Here is a 27,757-nt window from a genome sequence, read left to right on the forward strand (position 1 = left end):
TATCGAGCAACATTTTAAGGAACGGAATCCAAGTAACATGGTGAATTGAGTAGGTTCCCAGTAGTATTCGCATGTAATAAGCTTATTATTCAAGATAGAGCAACGTTTTAACGAACTGAAACACTGTTTCTTTGTGAATTCAGTTAGTTCCTAGTAGCCTGCTCTTGTAATATGTGTACTTTTAAAGATTTATAAAAATTTGGTGAGCCGAATCTGAGTAATATGGTGAATTCGGTTAGTTCCCAATAGGCCGCAGTAGTAACAAGTGGACTGTTCGGGATATAGAAAAATTTTCACGAATGGAATCAAAATTTCTAGGCGAATTCAGTGAGTTCCCAATGGGACATGCTTGTATGAGCTTGCTTTTCATTATCGAGCAACATTTTAAGGAACGGAATCCAAGTATCATGGTGAATTGAATAGGTTTCCAATAGGATTCGCATGTAATAAGCTTGTTATTCAAGATAGAGCAACATTTTAACGAACTGAACACTGTTTCTTTGTGAATTCACTTAGTTCCTAGTAGCCTGCTCTTGTAATATGTGTACTTTTAAAGATTTATAAAAATTTGGTGAGCCGAATCTGAGTAACATGGTGAATTCGGTTAGTTCCCAATAGGCCGCAGTAGTAATAAGTGGACTCTTCGGGATATAGAAAAATTTTCACGAATGGAATCAAAATTTCTAGGCGAATTCAGTGAGTTCCCAATGGGACATGCTTGTATGAGTTTGCTTTTCAATATCTAGCAACATTTTAAGGAACGGAATCCAAGTATCATGGTGAATTGAGTAGGTTCCCAATAGGATTCGCATGTAATAAGCTTGTTATTCAAGATAGAGCAACGTTTTAACGAACTGAAACACTGTTTCTTTGTGAATTCAGTTAGTTCCTAGTAGCCTGCTCTTGTAATATGTGTACTTTTAAAGATTTATAAAAATTTGGTGAGCCGAATCTGAGTAACATGGTGAATTCGGTTTGTTCCCAATAGGCCGCAGTAGTAATAAGCGGACTGTTCGGGATATAGAAAAATTTTCACGAATGGAATCAAAATTTCTAGGCGAATTCAGTGAGTTCCCAATGGGACATGCTTGTATGAGTTTGCTTTTCAATATCGAGCAACATTTTAAGGAACGAAATCCAAGTATCATGGTGAATTGAGTAGGTTCCCAATAGGATTTGCATGTAATAAGCTTGTTATTCAAGATAGAGCAACGTTTTAACGAACTGAAACACTGTTTCTTTGTGAATTCAGTTAGTTCCTAGTAGCCTGCTCTTGTAATATGTGTACTTTTAAAGATTTATAAAAATTTGGTGAGCCGAATCTGAGTAACATGGTGAATTCGGTTAGTTCCCAATAGGCCGCAGTAGTAATAAGTGGACTGTTCGGGATATAGAAAAATTTTCACGAATGGAATCAAAATTTCTAGGCGAATTCAGTGAGTTCCCAATGGGACATGCTTGTATGAGTTTGCTTTTCAATATCGAGCAACATTTTAAGGAACGGAATCCAAGTATCATGGTGAATTGAGTAGGTTCCCAGTAGGATTCGCATGTAATAAGCTTGTTATTCAAGATAGAGCAACGTTTTAACGAACTGAAACACTGTTTCTTTGTGAATTCACTTAGTTCCTAGTAGCCTGATCTTGTCATATGTGTACTTTTAAAGATTTATAAAAATTTGGTGAGCCGAATCTGAGTAACATGGTGAATTCGGTTAGTTACCAATAGGCCGCAGTAGTAATAAGTGGACTGTTCGGGAAATACAAAAATTTTCACGAATGGAATCAAAATTTCTAGGCGAATTCAGTGAGTTCCCAATGGGACATGCTTGTATGAGTTTGCTTTTCAATATCGAGCAACATTTTAAGGAACGGAATCCAAGTATCATGGTGAATTGAGTAGGTTCCCAATAGGATTCGCATGTAATAAGCTTGTTATTCAAGATAGAGCAACGTTTTAACGAACTGAAACACTGTTTCTTTGTGAATTCAGTTAGTTCCTAGTAGCCTGCTCTTGTAATATGTGTACTTTTAAAGATTTATAAAAATTTGGTGAGCCGAATCTGAGTAACATGGTGAATTCGGGTAGTTCCCAATAGGCCGCAGTAGTTATAAGTGGACTGTTCGCGATATAGAAAAATTTTCACGAATAGAATCAAAATTTCTAGGCGAATTCAGTGAGTTCCCAATGGGACATGCTTATATGAGTTTGCTCTTCACTATCGAGCAACATTTTAAGGAACGGAATCCAAGTAACATGGTGAATTGAGTAGGTTCCCAGTAGTATTCGCATGTAATAAGCTTATTATTCAAGATAGAGCAACGTTTTAACGAACTGAAACACTGTTTCTTTGTGAATTCAGTTAGTTCCTAGTAGCCTGCTCTTGTAATATGTGTACTTTTAAAGATTTATAAAAATTTGGTGAGCCGAATCTGAGTAATATGGTGAATTCGGTTAGTTCCCAATAGGCCGCAGTAGTAACAAGTGGACTGTTCGGGATATAGAAAAATTTTCACGAATGGAATCAAAATTTCTAGGCGAATTCAGTGAGTTCCCAATGGGACATGCTTGTATGAGCTTGCTTTTCATTATCGAGCAACATTTTAAGGAACGGAATCCAAGTATCATGGTGAATTGAATAGGTTTCCAATAGGATTCGCATGTAATAAGCTTGTTATTCAAGATAGAGCAACATTTTAACGAACTGAACACTGTTTCTTTGTGAATTCACTTAGTTCCTAGTAGCCTGCTCTTGTAATATGTGTACTTTTAAAGATTTATAAAAATTTGGTGAGCCGAATCTGAGTAACATGGTGAATTCGGTTAGTTCCCAATAGGCCGCAGTAGTAATAAGTGGACTCTTCGGGATATAGAAAAATTTTCACGAATGGAATCAAAATTTCTAGGCGAATTCAGTGAGTTCCCAATGGGACATGCTTGTATGAGTTTGCTTTTCAATATCTAGCAACATTTTAAGGAACGGAATCCAAGTATCATGGTGAATTGAGTAGGTTCCCAATAGGATTCGCATGTAATAAGCTTGTTATTCAAGATAGAGCAACGTTTTAACGAACTGAAACACTGTTTCTTTGTGAATTCAGTTAGTTCCTAGTAGCCTGCTCTTGTAATATGTGTACTTTTAAAGATTTATAAAAATTTGGTGAGCCGAATCTGAGTAACATGGTGAATTCGGTTTGTTCCCAATAGGCCGCAGTAGTAATAAGCGGACTGTTCGGGATATAGAAAAATTTTCACGAATGGAATCAAAATTTCTAGGCGAATTCAGTGAGTTCCCAATGGGACATGCTTGTATGAGTTTGCTTTTCAATATCGAGCAACATTTTAAGGAACGAAATCCAAGTATCATGGTGAATTGAGTAGGTTCCCAATAGGATTTGCATGTAATAAGCTTGTTATTCAAGATAGAGCAACGTTTTAACGAACTGAAACACTGTTTCTTTGTGAATTCAGTTAGTTCCTAGTAGCCTGCTCTTGTAATATGTGTACTTTTAAAGATTTATAAAAATTTGGTGAGCCGAATCTGAGTAACATGGTGAATTCGGTTAGTTCCCAATAGGCCGCAGTAGTAATAAGTGGACTGTTCGGGATATAGAAAAATTTTCACGAATGGAATCAAAATTTCTAGGCGAATTCAGTGAGTTCCCAATGGGACATGCTTGTATGAGTTTGCTTTTCAATATCGAGCAACATTTTAAGGAACGGAATCCAAGTATCATGGTGAATTGAGTAGGTTCCCAGTAGGATTCGCATGTAATAAGCTTGTTATTCAAGATAGAGCAACGTTTTAACGAACTGAAACACTGTTTCTTTGTGAATTCAGTTAGTTCCTAGTAGCCTGCTCTTGTAATATGTGTACTTTTAAAGATTTATAAAAATTTGGTGAGCCGAATCTGAGTAACATGGTGAATTCGGTTAGTTCCCAATAGGCCGCAGTAGTTATAAGTGGACTGTTCGCGATATAGAAAAATTTTCACGAATGGAATCAAAATTTCTAGGCGAATTCAGTGAGTTCCCAATGGGACATGCTTGTATGAGTTTGCTTTTCATTATCGAGCAACATTTTAAGGAACGGAATCCAAGTATCATGGTGAATTGAGTAGGTTCCCAATAGGATTCGCATGTGATAAGCTTGTTATTCAAGATAGAGCAACTTTTTAACGAATTGAAACACTGTTTCTTTGTGAATTCACTTAGTTCCTAGTAGCCTGATCTTGTCATATGTGTACTTTTAAAGATTTATAAAAATTTGGTGAGCCGAATCTGAGTAACATGGTGAATTCGGTTAGTTACCAATAGGCCGCAGTAGTAATAAGTGGACTGTTCGGGAAATACAAAAATTTTCACGAATGGAATCAAAATTTCTAGGCGAATTCAGTGAGTTCCCAATGGGACATGCTTGTATGAGTTTGCTTTTCAATATCGAGCAACATTTTAAGGAACGGAATCCAAGTATCATGGTGAATTGAGTAGGTTCCCAATAGGATTCGCATGTAATAAGCTTGTTATTCAAGATAGAGCAACGTTTTAACGAACTGAAACACTGTTTCTTTGTGAATTCAGTTAGTTCCTAGTAGCGTGCTCTTGTAATATGTGTACTTTTAAAGATTTATAAAAATTTGGTGAGCCGAATCTGAGTAACATGGTGAATTCGGTTTGTTCCCAATAGGCCGCAGTAGTAATAAGTGGACTGTTCGGGATATAGAAAAATTTTCACGAATGGAATCAAAATTTCTAGGCGAATTCAGTGAGTTCCCAATGGGACATGCTTATATGAGTTTGCTCTTCACTATCGAGCAACATTTTAAAGAACGGAATCCAAGTAACATGGTGAATTGAGTAGGTTCCCAGTAGGATTCGCATGTAATAAGCTTGTTATTCAAGATAGAGCAACGTTTTAACGAACTGAAACACTGTTTCTTTGTGAATTCAGTTAGTTCCTAGTAGCCTGCTCTTGTAATATGTGTACTTATAAAGATTTATAAAAATTTGGTGAGCCGAATCTGAGTAACATGGTGAATTCGGTTAGTTCCCAATAGGCCGCAGTAGTAATAAGTGGACTGTTCGGGATATAGAAAAATTTTCACGAATGGAATCAAAATTTCTAGGCGAATTCAGTGAGTTCCCAATGGGACATGCTTGTATGAGTTTGCTTTTCAATATCGAGCAACATTTTAAGGAACGGAATCCAAGTAACATGGTGAATTGAGTAGGTTCCCAGTAGGATTCGCATGTAATAAGCTTGTTATTCAAGATAGAGCAACGTTTTAACGAACTGAAACACTGTTTCTTTGTGAATTCAGTTAGTTCCTAGTAGCCTGCTCTTGTAATATGTGTACTTTTAAAGATTTATAAAAATTTGGTGAGCCGAATCTGAGTAACATGGTGAATTCGGTTTGTTCCCAATAGGCCGCAGTAGTAATAAGTGGACTGTTCGGGATATAGAAAAATTTTCACGAATGGAATCAAAATTTCTAGGCGAATTCAGTGAGTTCCCAATGGGACATGCTTGTATGAGTTTGCTTTTCAATATCGAGCAACATTTTAAGGAACGGAATCCAAGTATCATGGTGAATTGAGTAGGTTCCCAATAGGATTCGCATGTAATAAGCTTGTTATCAAGATAGAGCAACGTTTTAACGAACTGAAACACTGTTTCTTTGTGAATTCAGTTAGTTCCTAGTAGCCTGCTCTTGTAATATGTGTACTTCTAAAGATTTATAAAAATTTGGTGAGCCGAATCTGAGTAACATGGTAAATTCGGTTAGTTCCCAATAAGCCGCAGTAGTAATAAGTGGACTGTTCGGGATATAGAAAAATTTTCACGAATGGAATCAAAATTTCTAGGCGAATTCAGTGAGTTCACAATGGGACATGCTTGTATGAGTTTGCTTTTCAATATCGAGCAACATTGTAATGAACGGAATCCAAGTATCATGGTGAATTGAGTAGGTTTAAAATAGGATTCGCATGTAATAAGCTTGTTATTCCAAATAGAGCAACGTTTTAACGAAATGAAACACTGTTTCTTTGTGAATTCAGTTAGTTCCTAGTAGCCTGCTCTTGTAATATGTGTACTTTTAAAGATTTATAAAAATTTGGTGAGCCGAATCTGAGTAACATGGTGAATTCGGTTAGTTCCCAATAGGCCGCAGTAGTAACAAGTGGACTTTTCGGGATATAGAAAAATTTTCACGAATGGAATCAAAATTTCTAGGCGAATTCAGTGAGTTCCCAATGGGACATGCTTGTATGAGTTTGCTTTTCAATATCGAGCAACATTTTAAGGAACGGAATCCAAATAACATGGTGAATGAGTAGGTTCCCAATAGGATTCGCATGTAATAAGCTTGTTACTCAAGATAGAGCAACGTTTTAACGAACTGAAACACTGTTTCTTTGTGAATTCAGTTAGTTCCTAGTAGCCTGCTCTTGTAATATGTGTACTTTTAAAGATTTATAAAAATTTTGTGAGCCGAATCTGAGTAACATGGTGAATTCGGTTAGTTCCCAATAGGCCGCAGTAGTAATAAGTGGACTGTTCGGGATATAGAAAAATTTTCACGAATGGAATCAAAATTTCTAGGCGAATTCACTGAGTTCCCAATGGGACATGCTTATATGAGTTTGCTCTTCACTATCGAGCAACATTTTAAGGAACGGAATCCAAGTAGCATGGTGAATTGAGTAGATTCCCAGTAGGATTCGCATGTAATAAGCTTGTTATTCAAGATAGAGCAACGTTTTAACGAACTGAAACACTGTTTCTTTGTGAATTCAGTTAGTTCCTAGTAGCCTGCTCTTGTAATATGTGTACTTTTAAAGATTTATAAAAATTTGGTGAGCCGAATCTGAGTAACATGGTGAATTCGGTTAGTTCCCAATAGGCCGCAGTAGTAACAAGTGGACTGTTCGGGATATAGAAAAATTTTCACGAATGGAATCAAAATTTCTAGGCGAATTCAGTGAGTTCCCAATGGGACATGCTTGTATGAGTTTGCTTTTCAATATCGAGCAACATTTTCAGGAACGGAATCCAAGTATCATGGTGAATTGAATAGGTTCCCAATAGGATTCGCATGTAATAAGCTTGTTATTCAAGATAGAGCAACATTTAAACGAACTGAAACACTGTTTCTTTGTGAATTCAGTTAGTTCCTAGTAGCCTGCTCTTGTAATATGTGTACTTTTAAAGATTTATAAAAATTTGGTGAGCCGAATCTGAGTAACATGGTGAATTCGGTTAGTTCCCAATAGGCCGCAGTAGTAATAAGTGGACTGTTCGGGATATAGAAAAATTTTCACGAATGGAATCAAAATTTCTAGGCGAATTCAATGAGTTCCCAATGGGACATGCTTGTATGAGTTTGCTTTTCAATATCGAGCAACATTTTAAGGAACGGAATCCAAGTATCATGGTGAATTGAATAGGTTCCCAATAGGATTCGCATGTAATAAGCTTGTTATTCAAGATAGAGCAACGTTTTAACGAACTGAAACACTGTTTCTTTGTGAATTCAGTTAGTTCCTAGTAGCCTGCTCTTGTAATATGTGTACTTTTAAAGATTTATAAAAATTTGGTGAGCCGAATCTGAGTAACATGGTGAATTCGGTTAGTTCCCAATAGGCCGCAGTAGTAATAAGTGGACTGTTCGGGATATAGAAAAATTTTCACGAATGGAATCAAAATTTCTAGGCGAATTCAGTGAGTGCCCAATGGACATGCTTGTATGAGTTTGCTTTTCAATATCGAGCAACATTTTAAGGAACGGAATCCAAGTAACATGGTGAATTGAGTAGGTTCCCAATAGGATTCGCATGTAATAAGCTTGTTATTCAAGATAGAGCAACGTTTTAACGAACTGAAACACTGTTTCTTTGTGAATTCAGTTAGTTCCTAGTAGCCTGCTCTTGTAATATGTGTACTTTTAAAGATTTATAAAAATTTAGTGAGCCGAATCTGAGTAACATGGTGAATTCGGTTAGTTCCCAATAGGCCGCAGTAGTAATAAGTGGACTGTTCGGGATATAGAAAAATTTTTACGAATGGAATCAAAATTTCTAGGCGAATTCAGTGAGTTCCCAATGGGACATGCTTATATGAGTTTGCTCTTCACTATCGAGCAACATTTTAAGGAACGGAATCCAAGTATCATGGTGAATTGAGTAGGTTCCCAGTAGGATTCGCATGTAATAAGCTTGTTATTCAAGATAGAGCAACATTTTAACGAACTGAAACACTGTTTCTTTGTGAATTCAGTTAGTTCCTAGTAGCCTGCTCTTGTAATATGTGTACTTTTAAAGATTTATAAAAATTTGGTGAGCCGAATCTGAGTAACATGGTGAATTCGGTTAGTTCCCAATAGGCCGCAGTAGTAACAAGTGGACTGTTCGGGATATAGAAAAATTTTCACGAATGGAATCAAAATTTCTAGGCGAATTCAGTGAGTTCCCAATGGGACATGCTTGTATGAGTTTGCTTTTCAATATCGAGCAACATTTTAAGGAACGGAATCCAAATAACATGGTGAATTGAGTAGGTTCCCAATAGGATTCGCATGTAATAAGCTTGTTATTCAAGATAGAGCAACGTTTTAACGAACTGAAACACTGTTTCTTTGTGAATTCAGTTAGTTCCTAGTAGCCTGCTCTTGTAATATGTGTACTTTTAAAGATTTATAAAAATTTGGTGAGCCGAATCTGAGTAACATGGTGAATTCGGGTAGTTCCCAATAGGCCGCAGTAGTTATAAGTGGACTGTTCGCGATATAGAAAAATTTTCACGAATAGAATCAAAATTTCTAGGCGAATTCAGTGAGTTCCCAATGGGACATGCTTATATGAGTTTGCTCTTCACTATCGAGCAACATTTTAAGGAACGGAATCCAAGTAACATGGTGAATTGAGTAGGTTCCCAGTAGGATTCGCATGTAATAAGCTTATTATTCAAGATAGAGCAACGTTTTAACGAACTGAAACACTGTTTCTTTGTGAATTCAGTTAGTTCCTAGTAGCCTGCTCTTGTAATATGTGTACTTTTAAAGATTTATAAAAATTTGGTGAGCCGAATCTGAGTAACATGGTGAATTCGGTTAGTTCCCAATAGGCCGCAGTAGTAACAAGTGGACTGTTCGGGATATAGAAAAATTTTCACGAATGGAATCAAAATTTCTAGGCGAATTCAGTGAGTTCCCAATGGGACATGCTTGTATGAGTTTGCTTTTCAATATCGAGCAACATTTTAAGGAACGGAATCCAAATAATATGGTGAATTGAGTAGGTTCCCAATAGGATTCGCATGTAATAAGCTTGTTATTCAAGATAGAGCAACGTTTTAACGAACTGAAACACTGTTTCTTTGTGAATTCAGTTAGTTCCTAGTAGCCTGCTCTTGTAATATGTGTACTTTTAAAGATTTATAAAAATTTGGTGAGCCGAATCTGAGTAACATGGTGAATTCGGTTAGTTCCCAATAGGCCGCAGTAGTAACAAGTGGACTTTTCGGGATATAGAAAAATTTTCACGAATGGAATCAAAATTTCTAGGCGAATTCAGTGAGTTCCCAATGGGACATGCTTGTATGAGTTTGCTTTTCAATATCGAGCAACATTTTAAGGAACGGAATCCAAATAACATGGTGAATGAGTAGGTTCCCAATAGGATTCGCATGTAATAAGCTTGTTACTCAAGATAGAGCAACGTTTTAACGAACTGAAACACTGTTTCTTTGTGAATTCAGTTAGTTCCTAGTAGCCTGCTCTTGTAATATGTGTACTTTTAAAGATTTATAAAAATTTTGTGAGCCGAATCTGAGTAACATGGTGAATTCGGTTAGTTCCCAATAGGCCGCAGTAGTAATAAGTGGAGTGTTCGGGATATAGAAAAATTTTCACGAATGGAATCAAAATTTCTAGGCGAATTCACTGAGTTCCCAATGGGACATGCTTATATGAGTTTGCTCTTCACTATCGAGCAACATTTTAAGGAACGGAATCCAAGTAGCATGGTGAATTGAGTAGATTCCCAGTAGGATTCGCATGTAATAAGCTTGTTATTCAAGATAGAGCAACGTTTTAACGAACTGAAACACTGTTTCTTTGTGAATTCAGTTAGTTCCTAGTAGCCTGCTCTTGTAATATGTGTACTTTTAAAGATTTATAAAAATTTGGTGAGCCGAATCTGAGTAACATGGTGAATTCGGTTAGTTCCCAATAGGCCGCAGTAGTAACAAGTGGACTGTTCGGGATATAGAAAAATTTTCACGAATGGAATCAAAATTTCTAGGCGAATTCAGTGAGTTCCCAATGGGACATGCTTGTATGAGTTTGCTTTTCAATATCGAGCAACATTTTCAGGAACGGAATCCAAGTATCATGGTGAATTGAATAGGTTCCCAATAGGATTCGCATGTAATAAGCTTGTTATTCAAGATAGAGCAACATTTAAACGAACTGAAACACTGTTTCTTTGTGAATTCAGTTAGTTCCTAGTAGCCTGCTCTTGTAATATGTGTACTTTTAAAGATTTATAAAAATTTGGTGAGCCGAATCTGAGTAACATGGTGAATTCGGTTAGTTCCCAATAGGCCGCAGTAGTAATAAGTGGACTGTTCGGGATATAGAAAAATTTTCACGAATGGAATCAAAATTTCTAGGCGAATTCAATGAGTTCCCAATGGGACATGCTTGTATGAGTTTGCTTTTCAATATCGAGCAACATTTTAAGGAACGGAATCCAAGTATCATGGTGAATTGAATAGGTTCCCAATAGGATTCGCATGTAATAAGCTTGTTATTCAAGATAGAGCAACGTTTTAACGAACTGAAACACTGTTTCTTTGTGAATTCAGTTAGTTCCTAGTAGCCTGCTCTTGTAATATGTGTACTTTTAAAGATTTATAAAAATTTGGTGAGCCGAATCTGAGTAACATGGTGAATTCGGTTAGTTCCCAATAGGCCGCAGTAGTAATAAGTGGACTGTTCGGGATATAGAAAAATTTTCACGAATGGAATCAAAATTTCTAGGCGAATTCAGTGAGTGCCCAATGGACATGCTTGTATGAGTTTGCTTTTCAATATCGAGCAACATTTTAAGGAACGGAATCCAAGTAACATGGTGAATTGAGTAGGTTCCCAATAGGATTCGCATGTAATAAGCTTGTTATTCAAGATAGAGCAACGTTTTAACGAACTGAAACACTGTTTCTTTGTGAATTCAGTTAGTTCCTAGTAGCCTGCTCTTGTAATATGTGTACTTTTAAAGATTTATAAAAATTTAGTGAGCCGAATCTGAGTAACATGGTGAATTCGGTTAGTTCCCAATAGGCCGCAGTAGTAATAAGTGGACTGTTCGGGATATAGAAAAATTTTTACGAATGGAATCAAAATTTCTAGGCGAATTCAGTGAGTTCCCAATGGGACATGCTTATATGAGTTTGCTCTTCACTATCGAGCAACATTTTAAGGAACGGAATCCAAGTATCATGGTGAATTGAGTAGGTTCCCAGTAGGATTCGCATGTAATAAGCTTGTTATTCAAGATAGAGCAACATTTTAACGAACTGAAACACTGTTTCTTTGTGAATTCAGTTAGTTCCTAGTAGCCTGCTCTTGTAATATGTGTACTTTTAAAGATTTATAAAAATTTGGTGAGCCGAATCTGAGTAACATGGTGAATTCGGTTAGTTCCCAATAGGCCGCAGTAGTAACAAGTGGACTGTTCGGGATATAGAAAAATTTTCACGAATGGAATCAAAATTTCTAGGCGAATTCAGTGAGTTCCCAATGGGACATGCTTGTATGAGTTTGCTTTTCAATATCGAGCAACATTTTAAGGAACGGAATCCAAATAACATGGTGAATTGAGTAGGTTCCCAATAGGATTCGCATGTAATAAGCTTGTTATTCAAGATAGAGCAACGTTTTAACGAACTGAAACACTGTTTCTTTGTGAATTCAGTTAGTTCCTAGTAGCCTGCTCTTGTAATATGTGTACTTTTAAAGATTTATAAAAATTTGGTGAGCCGAATCTGAGTAACATGGTGAATTCGGGTAGTTCCCAATAGGCCGCAGTAGTTATAAGTGGACTGTTCGCGATATAGAAAAATTTTCACGAATAGAATCAAAATTTCTAGGCGAATTCAGTGAGTTCCCAATGGGACATGCTTATATGAGTTTGCTCTTCACTATCGAGCAACATTTTAAGGAACGGAATCCAAGTAACATGGTGAATTGAGTAGGTTCCCAGTAGGATTCGCATGTAATAAGCTTATTATTCAAGATAGAGCAACGTTTTAACGAACTGAAACACTGTTTCTTTGTGAATTCAGTTAGTTCCTAGTAGCCTGCTCTTGTAATATGTGTACTTTTAAAGATTTATAAAAATTTGGTGAGCCGAATCTGAGTAACATGGTGAATTCGGTTAGTTCCCAATAGGCCGCAGTAGTAACAAGTGGACTGTTCGGGATATAGAAAAATTTTCACGAATGGAATCAAAATTTCTAGGCGAATTCAGTGAGTTCCCAATGGGACATGCTTGTATGAGTTTGCTTTTCAATATCGAGCAACATTTTAAGGAACGGAATCCAAATAATATGGTGAATTGAGTAGGTTCCCAATAGGATTCGCATGTAATAAGCTTGTTATTCAAGATAGAGCAACGTTTTAACGAACTGAAACACTGTTTCTTTGTGAATTCAGTTAGTTCCTAGTAGCCTGCTCTTGTAATATGTGTACTTTTAAAGATTTATAAAAATTAGGTGAGCCGAATCTGAGTAACATGGTGAATTCGGTTAGTTCCCAATAGGCCGCAGTAGTTATAAGTGGACTGTTCGCGATATAGAAAAATTTTCACGAATGGAATCAAAATTTCTAGGCGAATTCAGTGAGTTCCCAATGGGACATGCTTGTATGAGTTTGCTTTTCAATATCGAGCAACATTTTCAGGAACGGAATCCAAGTATCATGGTGAATTGAATAGGTTCCCAATAGGATTCGCATGTAATAAGCTTGTTATTCAAGATAGAGCAACATTTAAACGAACTGAAACACTGTTTCTTTGTGAATTCACTTAGTCCCTAGTAGCCTGATCTTGTAATATGTGTACTTTTAAAGATTTATAAAAATTTGGTGAGCCGAATCTGAGTAACATGGTGAATTCGGGTAGTTCCCAATAGGCCGCAGTAGTAATAAGTGGACTGTTCGGGATATAGAAAAATTTTCACGAATGGAATCAAAATTTCTAGGCGAATTCAGTGAGTGTCCAATGGACATGCTTGTATGAGTTTGCTTTTCAATATCGAGCAACATTTTAAGGAACGGAATCCAAGTAACATGGTGAATTGAGTAGGTTCCCAATAGGATTCGCATGTAATAAGCTTGTTATTCACGATAGAGCAACGTTTTAACGAACTGAAACACTGTTTCTTTGTGAATTCAGTTAGTTCCTAGTAGCCTGCTCTTGTAATATGTGTACTTTTAAAGATTTATAAAAATTTAGTGAGCCGAATCTGAGTAACATGGTGAATTCGGTTAGTTCCCAATAGGCCGCAGTAGTAATAAGTGGACTGTTCGGGATATAGAAAAATTTTCACGAATGGAATCAAAATTTCTAGGCGAATTCAGTGAGTTCCCAATGGGACATGCTTATATGAGTTTGCTCTTCACTATCGAGCAACATTTTAAGGAACGGAATCCAAGTAACATGGTGAATTGAGTAGGTTCCCAGTAGGATTCGCATGTAATAAGCTTGTTATTCAAGATAGAGCAACGTTTTAACGAACTGAAACACTGTTTCTTTGTGAATTCAGTTAGTTCCTAGTAGCCTGCTCTTGTAATATGTGTACTTTTAAAGATTTATAAAAATTTGGTGAGCCGAATCTGAGTAACATGGTGAATTCGGTTAGTTCCCAATAGGCCGCAGTAGTAACAAGTGGACTGTTCGGGATATAGAAAAATTTTCACGAATGGAATCAAAATTTCTAGGCGAATTCAGTGAGTTCCCAATGGGACATGCTTGTATGAGTTTGCTTTTCAATATCGAGCAACATTTTAAGGAACGGAATCCAAATAATATGGTGAATTGAGTAGGTTCCCAATAGGATTCGCATGTAATAAGCTTGTTATTCAAGATAGAGCAACGTTTTAACGAACTGAAACACTGTTTCTTTGTGAATTCAGTTAGTTCCTAGTAGCCTGCTCTTGTAATATGTGTACTTTTAAAGATTTATAAAAATTTGGTGAGCCGAATCTGAGTAACATGGTGAATTCGGGTAGTTCCCAATAGGCCGCAGTAGTTATAAGTGGACTGTTCGCGATATAGAAAAATTTTCACGAATAGAATCAAAATATCTAGGCGAATTCAGTGAGTTCCCAATGGGACATGCTTGTATGAGTTTGCTTTTCAATATCGAGCAACATTTTCAGGAACGGAATCCAAGTATCATGGTGAATTGAATAGGTTCCCAATAGGATTCGCATGTAATAAGCTTGTTATTCAAGATAGAGCAACATTTTAACGAACTGAAACACTGTTTCTTTGTGAATTCACTTAGTTCCTAGTAGCCTGATCTTGTAATATGTGTACTTTTAAAGATTTATAAAAATTTGGTGAGCCGAATCTGAGTAACATGGTGAATTCGGTTAGTTCCCAATAGGCCGCAGTAGTAATAAGTGGACTGTTCGGGATATAGAAAAATTTTCACGAATGGAATCAAAATTTCTAGGCGAATTCAATGAGTTCCCAATGGGACATGCTTGTATGAGTATGCTTTTCAATATCGAGCAACATTTTAAGGAACGGAATCCAAGTATCATGGTGAATTGAATAGGTTCCCAATAGGATTCGCATGTAATAAGCTTGTTATTCAAGATAGAGCAACGTTTTAACGAACTGAAACACTGTTTCTTTGTGAATTCAGTTAGTTCCTAGTAGCCTGCTCTTGTAATATGTGTACTTTTAAAGATTTATAAAAATTTGGTGAGCCGAATCTGAGTAACATGGTGAATTCGGTTAGTTCCCAATAGGCCGCAGTAGTAATAAGTGGACTGTTCGGGATATAGAAAAATTTTCACGAATGGAATCAAAATTTCTAGGCGAATTCAGTGAGTGCCCAATGGACATGCTTGTATGAGTTTGCTTTTCAATATCGAGCAACATTTTAAGGAACGGAATCCAAGTATCATGGTGAATTGAGTAGGTTCCCAATAGTATTCGCATGTAATAAGCTTGTTATTCACGTAGAGCAACGTTTTAACGAACTGAAACACTGTTTCTTTGTGAATTCAGTTAGTTCCTAGTAGCCTGCTCTTGTAATATGTGTACTTTTAAAGATTTATAAAAATTTAGTGAGCCGAATCTGAGTAACATGGTGAATTCGGTTAGTTCCAAATAGGCCGCAGTAGTAATAAGTGGACTGTTCGGGATATAGAAAAATTTTCACGAATGGAATCAAAATTTCTAGGCGAATTCAGTGAGTTCCCAATGGGACATGCTTGTATGAGTTTGCTTTTCAATATCGAGCAACATTTTAAGGAACGGAATCCAAATAACATGGTGAATTGAGTAGGTTCCCAATAGGATTCGCATGTAATAAGCTTGTTATTCAAGATAGAGCAACGTTTTTTTTTTTTTTATTAACTTGAGTATTTCTTATATACATTTCGAGTGTTATTCCCTTTCCCGGTTTCCGAGCAAACATCCCCCTCCCCGCTCCCCTTCCTTATGGGTGTTCCCCTCCCAACCCTCCCCCCATTGCCGCCCTCCCCCCATAGACTAGTTCACTGTGGGTTCAGTCTTAGCAGGACCCAGGGCTTCCCCTTCCACTGGTGCTCTTACTAGGTTATTCATTGCTACCTATGGGGTCAGAGTCCAGGGTCAGTCCATGTATAGTCTTTAGGTAGTGGCTTAGTCCCTGGAAGCTCTGGTTGCTTGGCATTGTTGTACTTTTGGGGTCTCGAGCCCCTTCAAGCTCTTCCAGTTCTTTCTCTGATTCCTTCAATAGGGGACCTATTCTCAGTTCAGTGGTTTGCTGCTGGCATTCGCCTCTATATTTGCTGTATTCTGGCTGTGTCTCTCAGGAGCGATCTACATCCGGCTCCTGTCGGTCTGCACTTCTTTGCTTCATCCATCTTGTCTAATTGGGTGGCTGTATATGTATGGGCCACATGTGGGGCAGGCTCTGAATGGGTGTTCCTTCAGTCTCTGTTTTAATCTTTGCCTCTCCCTTCCCTGCCAAGGGTATTCTTTTTCCTCATTTAAAGAAGGAGTGAAGCATTCACATTTTGATCATCCGTCTTGAGTTTCGTTTGTTCTAGGGATCTAGGGTAATTCAAGCATTTGGGCTAATAGCCACTTATCAATGAGTGCATACCATGTATGTCTTTCTGTGATTGGGTTAGCTCACTCAGGATGATATTTTCCAGTTCCAACCATTTGCCTACGAATTTCATAAACTCGTTGTTTTTGATAGCTGAGTAATATTCCATTGTGTAGATGTACCACATTTTCTGTATCCATTCCTCTGTTGAAGGGCATCTGGGTTCTTTCCAGCTTCTGGCTATTATAAATAAGGCTGCGATGAACATAGTGGAGCACGTGTCTCTTTTATATGTTGAGGCATCTTTTGGGTATATGCCCAAGAGAGGTATAGCTGGATCATCAGGCAGTTCAATGTCCAATTTTCTGAGGAACCTCCAGACTGATTTCCAGAATGGTTTTACCAGTCTGCAATCCCACCAACAATGGAGGAGTGTTCCTCTTTCTTCACATCCTCGCCAGCATCTGCTGTCAACTGAGTTTTTGATCTTAGCCAATCGCACTGGTGTGAGGTGAAATCTCAGGGTTGTTTTGATTTGCATTTCCCTTATGACTAAAGATGTTGAACATTTCTTTAGGTGTTTCTCAGCCATTCGGCATTCCTCAGCTGTGAATTGTTTGTTTAGCTCTGAACCCCATTTTTTAATAGGGTTATTTGTTTCCCTGCGGTCTAACTTCTTGAGTTCTTTGTATATTTTGGAAATAAGGCCTCTATCTGTTGTAGGATTGGTAAAGATCTTTTCCCAATCTGTTGGTTGCCGTTTTGTCCTAACCACAGTGTCCTTTGCCTTACAGAAGCTTTGCAGTTTTATGAGATCCCATTTGTCGATTCTTGATCTTAGAGCATAAGCCATTGGTGTTTTGTTCAGGAAATTTTTTCCAGTGCCCATGTGTTCCAGATGCTTCCCTAGTTTTTCTTCTATTAGTTTGAGTGTGTCTGGTTTGATGTGGAGGTCCTTGATCCACTTGGACTTAAGCTTTGTACAGGGTGATAAGGATGGATCGATCTGCATTCTTCTACATGTTGCCCTCCAGTTGAACCAGCACCATTTGCTGAAAATACTATCTTTTTTCCATTGGATGGTTTTGGCTCCTTTGTCAAAAATCAAGTGACCATAGGTGTGTGGGTTCATTTCTGGGTCTTCAATTCTATTCCATTGGTCTATCTGTCTGTCTCTGTACCAATACCATGCAGTTTTTATCACTATTGCTCTGTAATACTGCTTGAGTTCAGGGATAGTGATTCCCCCTGAAGTCCTTTTATTGTTGAGGATAGCTTTAGCTATTCTGGGTTTTTTGTTATTCCAGATGAATTTGCAAATTGTTCTGTCTAACTCTTTGAAGAATTGGATTGGTATTTTGATGGGGATTGCATTGAATCTGTAGATTGCTTTTGGTAAAATGGCCATTTTTACCATATTAATCCTGCCAATCCATGAGCATGGGAGATCTTTCCATCTTCTGAGGTCTTCTTCAATTTCTTTCCTCAGTGTCTTGAAGTTCTTATTGTACAGATCTTTTACTTGCTTGGTTAAAGTCACACCGAGGTACTTTATATTATTTGGGTCTATTATGAAGGGTGTCGTTTCCCTAATTTCTTTCTCGGCTTGTTTCTCTTTTGTATAGAGGAAGGCAACTGATTTATTTGAGTTAATTTTATACCCAGCCACTTTGCTGAAGTTGTTTATCAGCTTTAGTAGTTCTCTGGTGGAACTTTTGGGATCACTTTAATATACTATCATGTCATCTGCAAATAGTGATATTTTGACCTCTTCTTTTCCGATCTGTATCCCTTTGATCTCCTTTTGTTGTCTGATTGCTCTGGCTAGAACTTCAAGAACTATATTGAATAAGTAGGGAGAGAGTGGGCAGCCTTGTCTAGTCCCTGATTTTAGTGGGATTGCTTCAAGTTTCTCTCCATTTAGTTTAATGTTAGCAACTGGTTTGCTGTATATGGCTTTTACTATGTTTAGGTATGGGCCTTGAATTCCTATTCTTTCCAGGACTTTTATCATGAAGGGGTGTTGAATTTTGTCAAATGCTTTCTCAGCATCTAATGAAATGATCATGTGGTTCTGTTCTTTCAGTTTGTTTATATAATGGATCACGTTGATGGTTTTCCGTATATTAAACCATCCCTGCATGCCTGGGATGAAGCCTACTTGATCATGGTGGATGATTGTTTTGATGTGCTCTTGAATTCGGTTTGCCAGAATTTTATTGAGTATTTTTGCGTCGATATTCATAAGGGAAATTGGTCTGAAGTTCTCTTTCTTTGTTGTGTCTTTGTGTGGTTTAGGTATAAGAGTAATTGTGGCTTCATAGAAGGAATTCGGTAGGGCTCCATCTGTTTCAATTTTGTGGAATAGTTTGGATAATATTGGTATGAGGTCTTCTATGAAGGTTTGATAGAATTCTGCACTAAAGCCGTCTGGACCTGGGCTCTTTTTGGTTGGGAGACCTTTAATGACTGCTTCTATTTCCTTAGGAGTTATGGGGTTGTTTAACTGGTTTATCTGTTCCTGATTTAACTTCGATACCTGGTATCTGTCTAGGAAATTGTCCATTTCCTGAAGATTTTCAAATTTTGTTGAATATAGGTTTTTATAGTAAGATCTGATGATTTTTTGAATTTCCTCCGAATCTGTAGTTATGTCTCCCTTTTCATTTCTGATTTTGTTAATTTGGACACACTCTCTGTGTCCTCTCGTTAGTCTGGCTAAGGGTTTATCTATCTTGTTGATTTTCTCAAAGAACCAACTTTTGGTTCTGTTGATTCTTTCTATGGTCCTTTTTGTTTCTACTTGGTTGATTTCAGCTCTGAGTTTGATTATTTCCTGCCTTCTACTCCTCCTGGGTGTATTTGCTTCTTTTTGTTCTAGAGCTTTTAGGTGTGCTGTCAAGCTGCTGACATATGCTCTTTCCTGTTTCTTTCTGCAGGCACTCAGCGGATAGAGCAACGTTTTAACGAACTGAAACACTGTTTCTTTGTGAATTCACTTAGTTCCTAGTAGCCTGATCTTGTAATATGTGTACTTTTAAAGATTTATAAAAATTTGGTGAGCCGAATCTGAGTAACATGGTGAATTCGGTTAGTTCCAAATAGGCCGCAGTAGTAATAAGTGGACTGTTCGGGATATAGAAAAATTTTCACGAATGGAATCAAAATTTCTAGGCGAATTCAGTGAGTGTCCAATGGACATGCTTGTATGAGTTTGCTTTTCAATATCGAGCAACATTTTAAGGAACGGAATCCAAGTATCATGGTGAATTGAGTAGGTTCCCAATAGGATTCGCATGTAATAAGCTTGTTATTCAAGATAGAGCAACGTTTTAACGAACTGAAACACTGTTTCTTTGTGAATTCACTTAGTTCATAGTAGCCTGATCTTGTAATATGTGTACCTTTAAAGATTTATAAAAATTTGGTGAGCCGAATCTGAGTAACATGGTGAATTCGGTTAGTTCCCAATAGGCCGCAGTAGTAATAAGTGGACTGTTCGGGATATAGAAAAATTTTCACGAATGGAATCAAAATTTCTAGGCGATTCAGTGAGTGCCCAATGGACATGCTTGTATGAGTTTGCTTTTCAATATCGAGCAACATTTTAAGGAACGGAATCCAAGTATCATGGTGAATTGAGTAGGTTCCCAATAGGATTCGCATGTAATAAGCTTGTTATTCAAGATAGAGCAACGTTTTAACGAACTGAAACACTGTTTCTTTGTGAATTCAGTTAGTTCCTAGTAGCCTGCTCTTGTAATATGTGTACTTTTAAAGATTTATAAAAATTTGGTGAGCCGAATCTGAGTAACATGGTGAATTCGGTTAGTTCCCAATAGGCCGCAGTAGTAATAAGTGGACTGTTGGGGATATAGAAAAATTTTCACGAATGGAATCAAAATTTCTAGGCGAATTCAGTGAGTTCCCAATGGGACATGCTTGTATGAGTTTGCTTTTCAATATCGAGCAACATTTTAAGGAACGGAATCCAAATAACATGGTGAATTGAGTAGGTTCCCAATAGGATTCGCATGTAATAAGCTTGTTATTCAAGATAGAGCAACGTTTTAACGAACTGAAACACTGTTTCTTTGTGAATTCAGTTAGTTCCTAGTAGCCTGCTCTTGTAATATGTGTACTTTTAAAGATTTATAAAAATTTGGTGAGCCGAATCTGAGTAACATGGTGAATTCGGTTAGTTCCCAATAGGCCGCAGTAGTAATAAGTGGACTGTTCGGGATATAGAAAAATTTTCACGAATGGAATCAAAATTTCTAGGCGAATTCAATGAGTTCCCAATGGGACATGCTTGTATGAGTTTGCTTTTCAATATCGAGCAACATTTTAAGGAACGGAATCCAAGTATCATGGTGAATTGAATAGGTTCCCAATAGGATTCGCATGTAATAAGCTTGTTATTCAAGATAGAGCAACGTTTTAACGAACTGAAACACTGTTTCTTTGTGAATTCAGTTAGTTCCTAGTAGCCTGCTCATGTAATATGTGTACTTTAAAGATTTATAAAAATTTGGTGAGCCGAATCTGAGTAACATGGTGAATTCGGTTAGTTCCCAATAGGCCGCAGTAGTAATAAGTAGACTGTTCGGGATATAGAAAAATTTTCACGAATGGAATCAAAATTTCTAGGCGAATTCAGTGAGTGCCCAATGGACATGCTTGTATGAGTTTGCTTTTCAATATCGAGCAACATTTTAAGGAACGGAATCCAAGTAACATGGTGAATTGAGTAGGTTGCCAATAGGATTCGCATGTAATAAGCTTGTTATTCACGATAGAGCAACGTTTTAACGAACTGAAACACTGTTTCTTTGTGAATTCAGTTAGTTCCTAGTAGCCTGCTCTTGTAATATGTGTACTTTTAAAGATTTATAAAAATTTAGTGAGCCGAATCTGAGTAACATGGTGAATTCGGTTAGTTCCAAATAGGCCGCAGTAGTAATAAGTGGACTGTTCGGGATATAGAAAAATTTTTACGAATGTAATCAAAATTTCTAGGCGAATTCAGTGAGTTCCCAATGGGACATGCTTATATGAGTTTGCTCTTCACTATCGAGCAACATTTTAAGGAACGGAATCCAAGTAACATGGTGAATTGAGTAGGTTCCCCGTAGGATTCGCATGTAATAAGCTTGTTATTCAAGATAGAGCAACGTTTTAACGAACTGAAACACTGTTTCTTTGTGAATTCAGTTAGTTCCTAGTAGCCTGCTCTTGTAATATGTGTACTTTTAAAGATTTATAAAAATTTGGTGAGCCGAATCTGAGTAACATGGTGAATTCGGTCAGTTCCCAATAGGCCGCAGTAGTAACAAGTGGACTGTTCGGGATATAGAAAAATTTTCACGAATGGAATCAAAATTTCTAGGCGAATTCAGTGAGTTCCCAATGGGACATGCTTGTATGAGTTTGCTTTTCAATATCGAGCAACATTTTAAGGAACGGAATCCAAATAATATGGTGAATTGAGTTGGTTCCCAATAGGATTCGCATGTAATAAGCTTGTTATTCAAGATAGAGCAACGTTTTAACGAACTGAAACACTGTTTCTTTGTGAATTCAGTTAGTTCCTAGTAGCCTGCTCTTGTAATATGTGTACTTTTAAAGATTTATAAAAATTTGGTGAGCCGAATCTGAGTAACATGGTGAATTCGGGTAGTTCCCAATAGGCCGCAGTAGTTATAAGTGGACTGTTCGCGATATAGAAAAATTTTCACGAATAGAATCAAAATTTCTAGGCGAATTCACTGAGTTCCCAATGGGACATGCTTATATGAGTTTGCTCTTCACTATCGAGCAACATTTTAAGGAACGGAATCCAAGTAACATGGTGAATTGAGTAGGTTCCCAGTAAGATTCGCATGTAATAAGCTTGTTATTCAAGATAGAGCAACGTTTTAACGAACTGAAACACTGTTTCTTTGTGAATTCAGTTAGTTCCTAGTAGCCTGCTCTTGTAATATGTGTACTTTTAAAGATTTATAAAAATTTGGTGAGCCGAATCTGAGTAACATGGTGAATTCGGTTAGTTCCCAATAGGCCGCAGTAGTAACAAGTGGACTGTTCGGGATATAGAAAAATTTTCACGAATGGAATCAAAATTTCTAGGCGAATTCAGTGAGTTCCCAATGGGACATGCTTGTATGAGTTTGCTTTTCAATATCGAGCAACATTTTAAGGAACGGAATCCAAATAATATGGTGAATTGAGTAGGTTCCTAATAGGATTCGCATGTAATAAGCTTGTTATTCAAGATAGAGCAACGTTTTAACGAACTGAAACACTGTTTCTTTGTGAATTCAGTTAGTTCCTAGTAGCCTGCTCTTGTAATATGTGTACTTTTAAAGATTTATAAAAATTTGGTGAGCCGAATCTGAGTAACATGGTGAATTCGGTTAGTTCCCAATAGGCCGCAGTAGTTATAAGTGGACTGTTCGCGATATAGAAAAATTTTCACGAATGGAATCAAAATTTCTAGGCGAATTCAGTGAGTTCCCAATGGGACATGCTTGTATGAGTTTGCTTTTCAATATCGAGCAACATTTTCAGGAACGGAATCCAAGTATCATGGTGAATTGAATAGGTTCCCAATAGGATTCGCATGTAATAAGCTTGTTATTCAAGATAGAGCAACATTTAAACGAACTGAAACACTGTTTCTTTGTGAATTCACTTAGTTCCTAGTAGCCTGATCTTGTAATATGTGTACTTTTAAAGATTTATAAAAATTTGGTGAGCCGAATCTGAGTAACATGGTGAATTCGGTTAGTTCCCAATAGGCCGCAGTAGTAATAAGTGGACTGTTCGGGATATAGAAAAATTTTCACGAATGGAATCAAAATTTCTAGGCGAATTCAATGAGTTCCCAATGGGACATGCTTGTATGAGTTTGCTTTTCAATATCGAGCAACATTTTAAGGAACGGAATCCAAGTATCATGGTGAATTGAATAGGTTCCCAATAGGATTCGCATGTAATAAGCTTGTTATTCAAGATAGAGCAACGTTTTAACGAACTGAAACACTGTTTCTTTGTGAATTCAGTTAGTTCCTAGTAGCCTGCTCTTGTAATATGTGTACTTTTAAAGATTTAAAAATATTTGGTGAGCCGAATCTGAGTAACATGGTGAATTCGGTTAGTTCCCAATAGGCCGCAGTAGTAATAAGTGGACTGTTCGGGATATAGAAAAATTTTCACGAATGGAATCAAAATTTCTAGGCGAATTCAGTGAGTGCCCAATTGACATGCTTGTATGAGTTTGCTTTTCAATATCGAGCAACATTTTAAGGAACGGAATCCAAGTAACATGGTGAATTGAGTAGGTTCCCAATAGGATTCGCATGTAATAAGCTTGTTATTCACGATAGAGCAACGTTTTAACGAACTGAAACACTGTTTCTTTGTGAATTCAGTTAGTTCCTAGTAGCCTGCTCTTGTAATATGTGTACTTTTAAAGATTTATAAAAATTTAGTGAGCCGAATCTTAGTAACATGGTGAATTCGGTTAGTTCCCAATAGGCCGCAGTAGTTATAAGTGGACTGTTCGCGATATAGAAAAATTTTCACGAATGGAATCAAAATTTCTAGGCGAATTCAGTGAGTTCCCAATGGGACATGCTTGTATGAGTTTGCTTTTCAATATCGAGCAACATTTTCAGGAACGGAATCCAAGTATCATGGTGAATTGAATAGGTTCCCAATAGGATTCGCATGTAATAAGCTTGTTATTCAAGATAGAGCAGCGTTTTAACGAACTGAAACACTGTTTCTTTGTGAATTCAGTTAGTTCCTAGTAGCCTGCTCTTGTAATATGTGTACTTTTAAAGATTTATAAAAATTTGGTGAGCCGAATCTGAGTAACATGGTGAATTCGGTTAGTTCCCAATAGGCCGCAGTAGTAATAAGTGGACTGTTCGGGATATAGAAAAATTTTCACGAATGGAATCAAAATTTCTAGGCGAATTCAGTGAGTGCCCAATTGACATGCTTGTATGAGTTTGCTTTTCAATATCGAGCAACATTTTAAGGAACGGAATCCAAGTAACATGGTGAATTGAGTAGGTTCCCAATAGGATTCGCATGTAATAAGCTTGTTATTCACGATAGAGCAACGTTTTAACGAACTGAAACACTGTTTCTTTGTGAATTCAGTTAGTTCCTAGTAGCCTGCTCTTGTAATATGTGTACTTTTAAAGATTTATAAAAATTTAGTGAGCCGAATCTTAGTAACATGGTGAATTCGGTTAGTTCCCAATAGGCCGCAGTAGTTATAAGTGGACTGTTCGCGATATAGAAAAATTTTCACGAATGGAATCAAAATTTCTAGGCGAATTCAGTGAGTTCCCAATGGGACATGCTTGTATGAGTTTGCTTTTCAATATCGAGCAACATTTTCAGGAACGGAATCCAAGTATCATGGTGAATTGAATAGGTTCCCAATAGGATTCGCATGTAATAAGCTTGTTATTCAAGATAGAGCAACATTTAAACGAACTGAAACACTGTTTCTTTGTGAATTCACTTAGTTCCTAGTAGCCTGATCTTGTAATATGTGTACTTTTAAAGATTTATAAAAATTTGGTGAGCCGAATCTGAGTAACATGGTGAATTCGGTTAGTTCCCAATAGGCCGCAGTAGTAATAAGTGGACTGTTCGGGATATAGAAAAATTTTCACGAATGGAATCAAAATTTCTAGGCGAATTCAATGAGTTCCCAATGGGACATGCTTGTATGAGTTTGCTTTTCAATATCGAGCAACATTTTAAGGAACGGAATCCAAGTATCATGGTGAATTGAATAGGTTCCCAATAGGATTCGCATGTAATAAGCTTGTTATTCAAGATAGAGCAACGTTTTAACGAACTGAAACACTGTTTCTTTGTGAATTCAGTTAGTTCCTAGTAGCCTGCTCTTGTAATATGTGTACTTTTAAAGATTTATAAAAATTTGGTGAGCCGAATCTGAGTAACATGGTGAATTCGGTTTGTTCCCAATAGGCCACAGTAGTAATAAGTGGACTGTTCGGGATATAGAAAAATTTTCACGAATGGAATCAAAATTTCTAGGCGAATTCAATGAGTTCCCAATGGGACATGCTTGTATGAGTTTGCTTTTCAATATCGAGCAACATTTTAAGGAACGGAATCCAAGTATCATGGTGAATTGAATAGGTTCCCAATAGGATTCGCATGTAATAAGCTTGTTATTCAAGATAGAGCAACGATTTAACGAACTGAAACACTGTTTCTTTGTGAATTCAGTTAGTTCCTAGTAGCCTGCTCTTGTAATATGTGTACTTTTAAAGATTTATAAAAATTTGGTGAGCCGAATCTGAGTAACATGGTGAATTCGGTTAGTTCCCAATAGGCCGCAGTAGTAATAAGCGGACTGTTCGGGATATAGAAAAATTTTCACGAATGGAATCAAAATTTCTAGGCGAATTCAGTGAGTGCCCAATTGACATGCTTGTATGAGTTTGCTTTTCAATATCGAGCAACATTTTAAGGAACGGAATCCAAGTAACATGGTGAATTGAGTAGGTTCCCAATAGGATTCGCATGTAATAAGCTTGTTATTCAAGATAGAGCAACGTTTTAACGAACTGAAACACTGTTTCTTTGTGAATTCAGTTAGTTCCTAGTAGCCTGCTCTTGTAATATGTGTACTTTTAAAGATTTATAAAAATTTAGTGAGCCGAATCTTAGTAACATGGTGAATTCGGTTAGTTCCCAATAGGCCGCAGTAGTAATAAGTGGACTGTTCGGGATATAGAAAAATTTTTACGAATGTAATCAAAATTTCTAGGCGAATTCAGTGAGTTCCCAATGGGACATGCTTATATGAGTTTGCCCTTCACTATCGAGCAACATTTTAAGGAACGGAATCCAAGTAACATGGTGAATTGAGTAGGTTCCCCGTAGGATTCGCATGTAATAAGCTTGTTATTCAAGATAGAGCAACGTTTTAACGAACTGAAACACTGTTTCTTTGTGAATTCAGTTAGTTCCTAGTAGCCTGCTCTTGTAATATGTGTACTTTTAAAGATTTATAAAAATTTGGTGAGCCGAATCTGAGTAACATGGTGAATTCGGTCAGTTCCCAATAGGCCGCAGTAGTAACAAGTGGACAGTTCGGGATATAGAAAAATTTTCACGAATGGAATCAAAATTTCTAGGCGAATTCAGTGAGTTCCCAATGGGACATGCTTGTATGAGTTTGCTTTTCAATATCGAGCAACATTTTAAGGAACGGAATCCAAATAATATGGTGAATTGAGTTGGTTCCCAATAGGATTCGCATGTAATAAGCTTGTTATTCAAGATAGAGCAACGTTTTAACGAACTGAAACACTGTTTCTTTGTGAATTCAGTTAGTTCCTAGTAGCCTGCTCTTGTAATATGTGTACTTTTAAAGATTTATAAAAATTTGGTGAGCCGAATCTGAGTAACATGGTGAATTCGGGTAGTTCCCAATAGGCCGCAGTAGTTATAAGTGGACTGTTCGCGATATAGAAAAATTTTCACGAATAGAATCAAAATTTCTAGGCGAATTCACTGAGTTCCCAATGGGACATGCTTATATGAGTTTGCTCTTCACTATCGAGCAACATTTTAAGGAACGGAATCCAAGTAACATGGTGAATTGAGTAGGTTCCCAGTAGGATTCGCATGTAATAAGCTTGTTATTCAAGATAGAGCAACGTTTTAACGAACTGAAACACTGTTTCTTTGTGAATTCAGTTAGTTCCTAGTAGCCTGCTCTTGTAATATGTGTACTTTTAAAGATTTATAAAAATTTGGTGAGCCGAATCTGAGTAACATGGTGAATTCGGTTAGTTCCCAATAGGCCGCAGTAGTAACAAGTGGACTGTTCGGGATATAGAAAAATTTTCACGAATGGAATCAAAATTTCTAGGCGAATTCAGTGAGTTCCCAATGGGACATGCTTGTATGAGTTTGCTTTTCAATATCGAGCAACATTTTAAGGAACGGAATCCAAATAATATGGTGAATTGAGTAGGTTCCTAATAGGATTCGCATGTAATAAGCTTGTTATTCAAGATAGAGCAACGTTTTAACGAACTGAAACACTGTTTCTTTGTGAATTCAGTTAGTTCCTAGTAGCCTGCTCTTGTAATATGTGTACTTTTAAAGATTTATAAAAATTTGGTGAGCAGAATCTGAGTAACATGGTGAATTCGGTTAGTTCCCAATAGGCCGCAGTAGTTATAAGTGGACTGTTCGCGATATAGAAAAATTTTCACGAATGGAATCAAAATTTCTAGGCGAATTCAGTGAGTTCCCAATGGGACATGCTTGTATGAGTTTGCTTTTCAATATCGAGCAACATTTTCAGGAACGGAATCCAAGTATCATGGTGAATTGAATAGGTTCCCAATAGGA

This window comes from Rattus norvegicus, chromosome 11, assembly GCF_036323735.1.
Source record: "Rattus norvegicus strain BN/NHsdMcwi chromosome 11, GRCr8, whole genome shotgun sequence".
NCBI classification, from domain to species: Eukaryota; Metazoa; Chordata; class Mammalia; order Rodentia; family Muridae; genus Rattus; species Rattus norvegicus.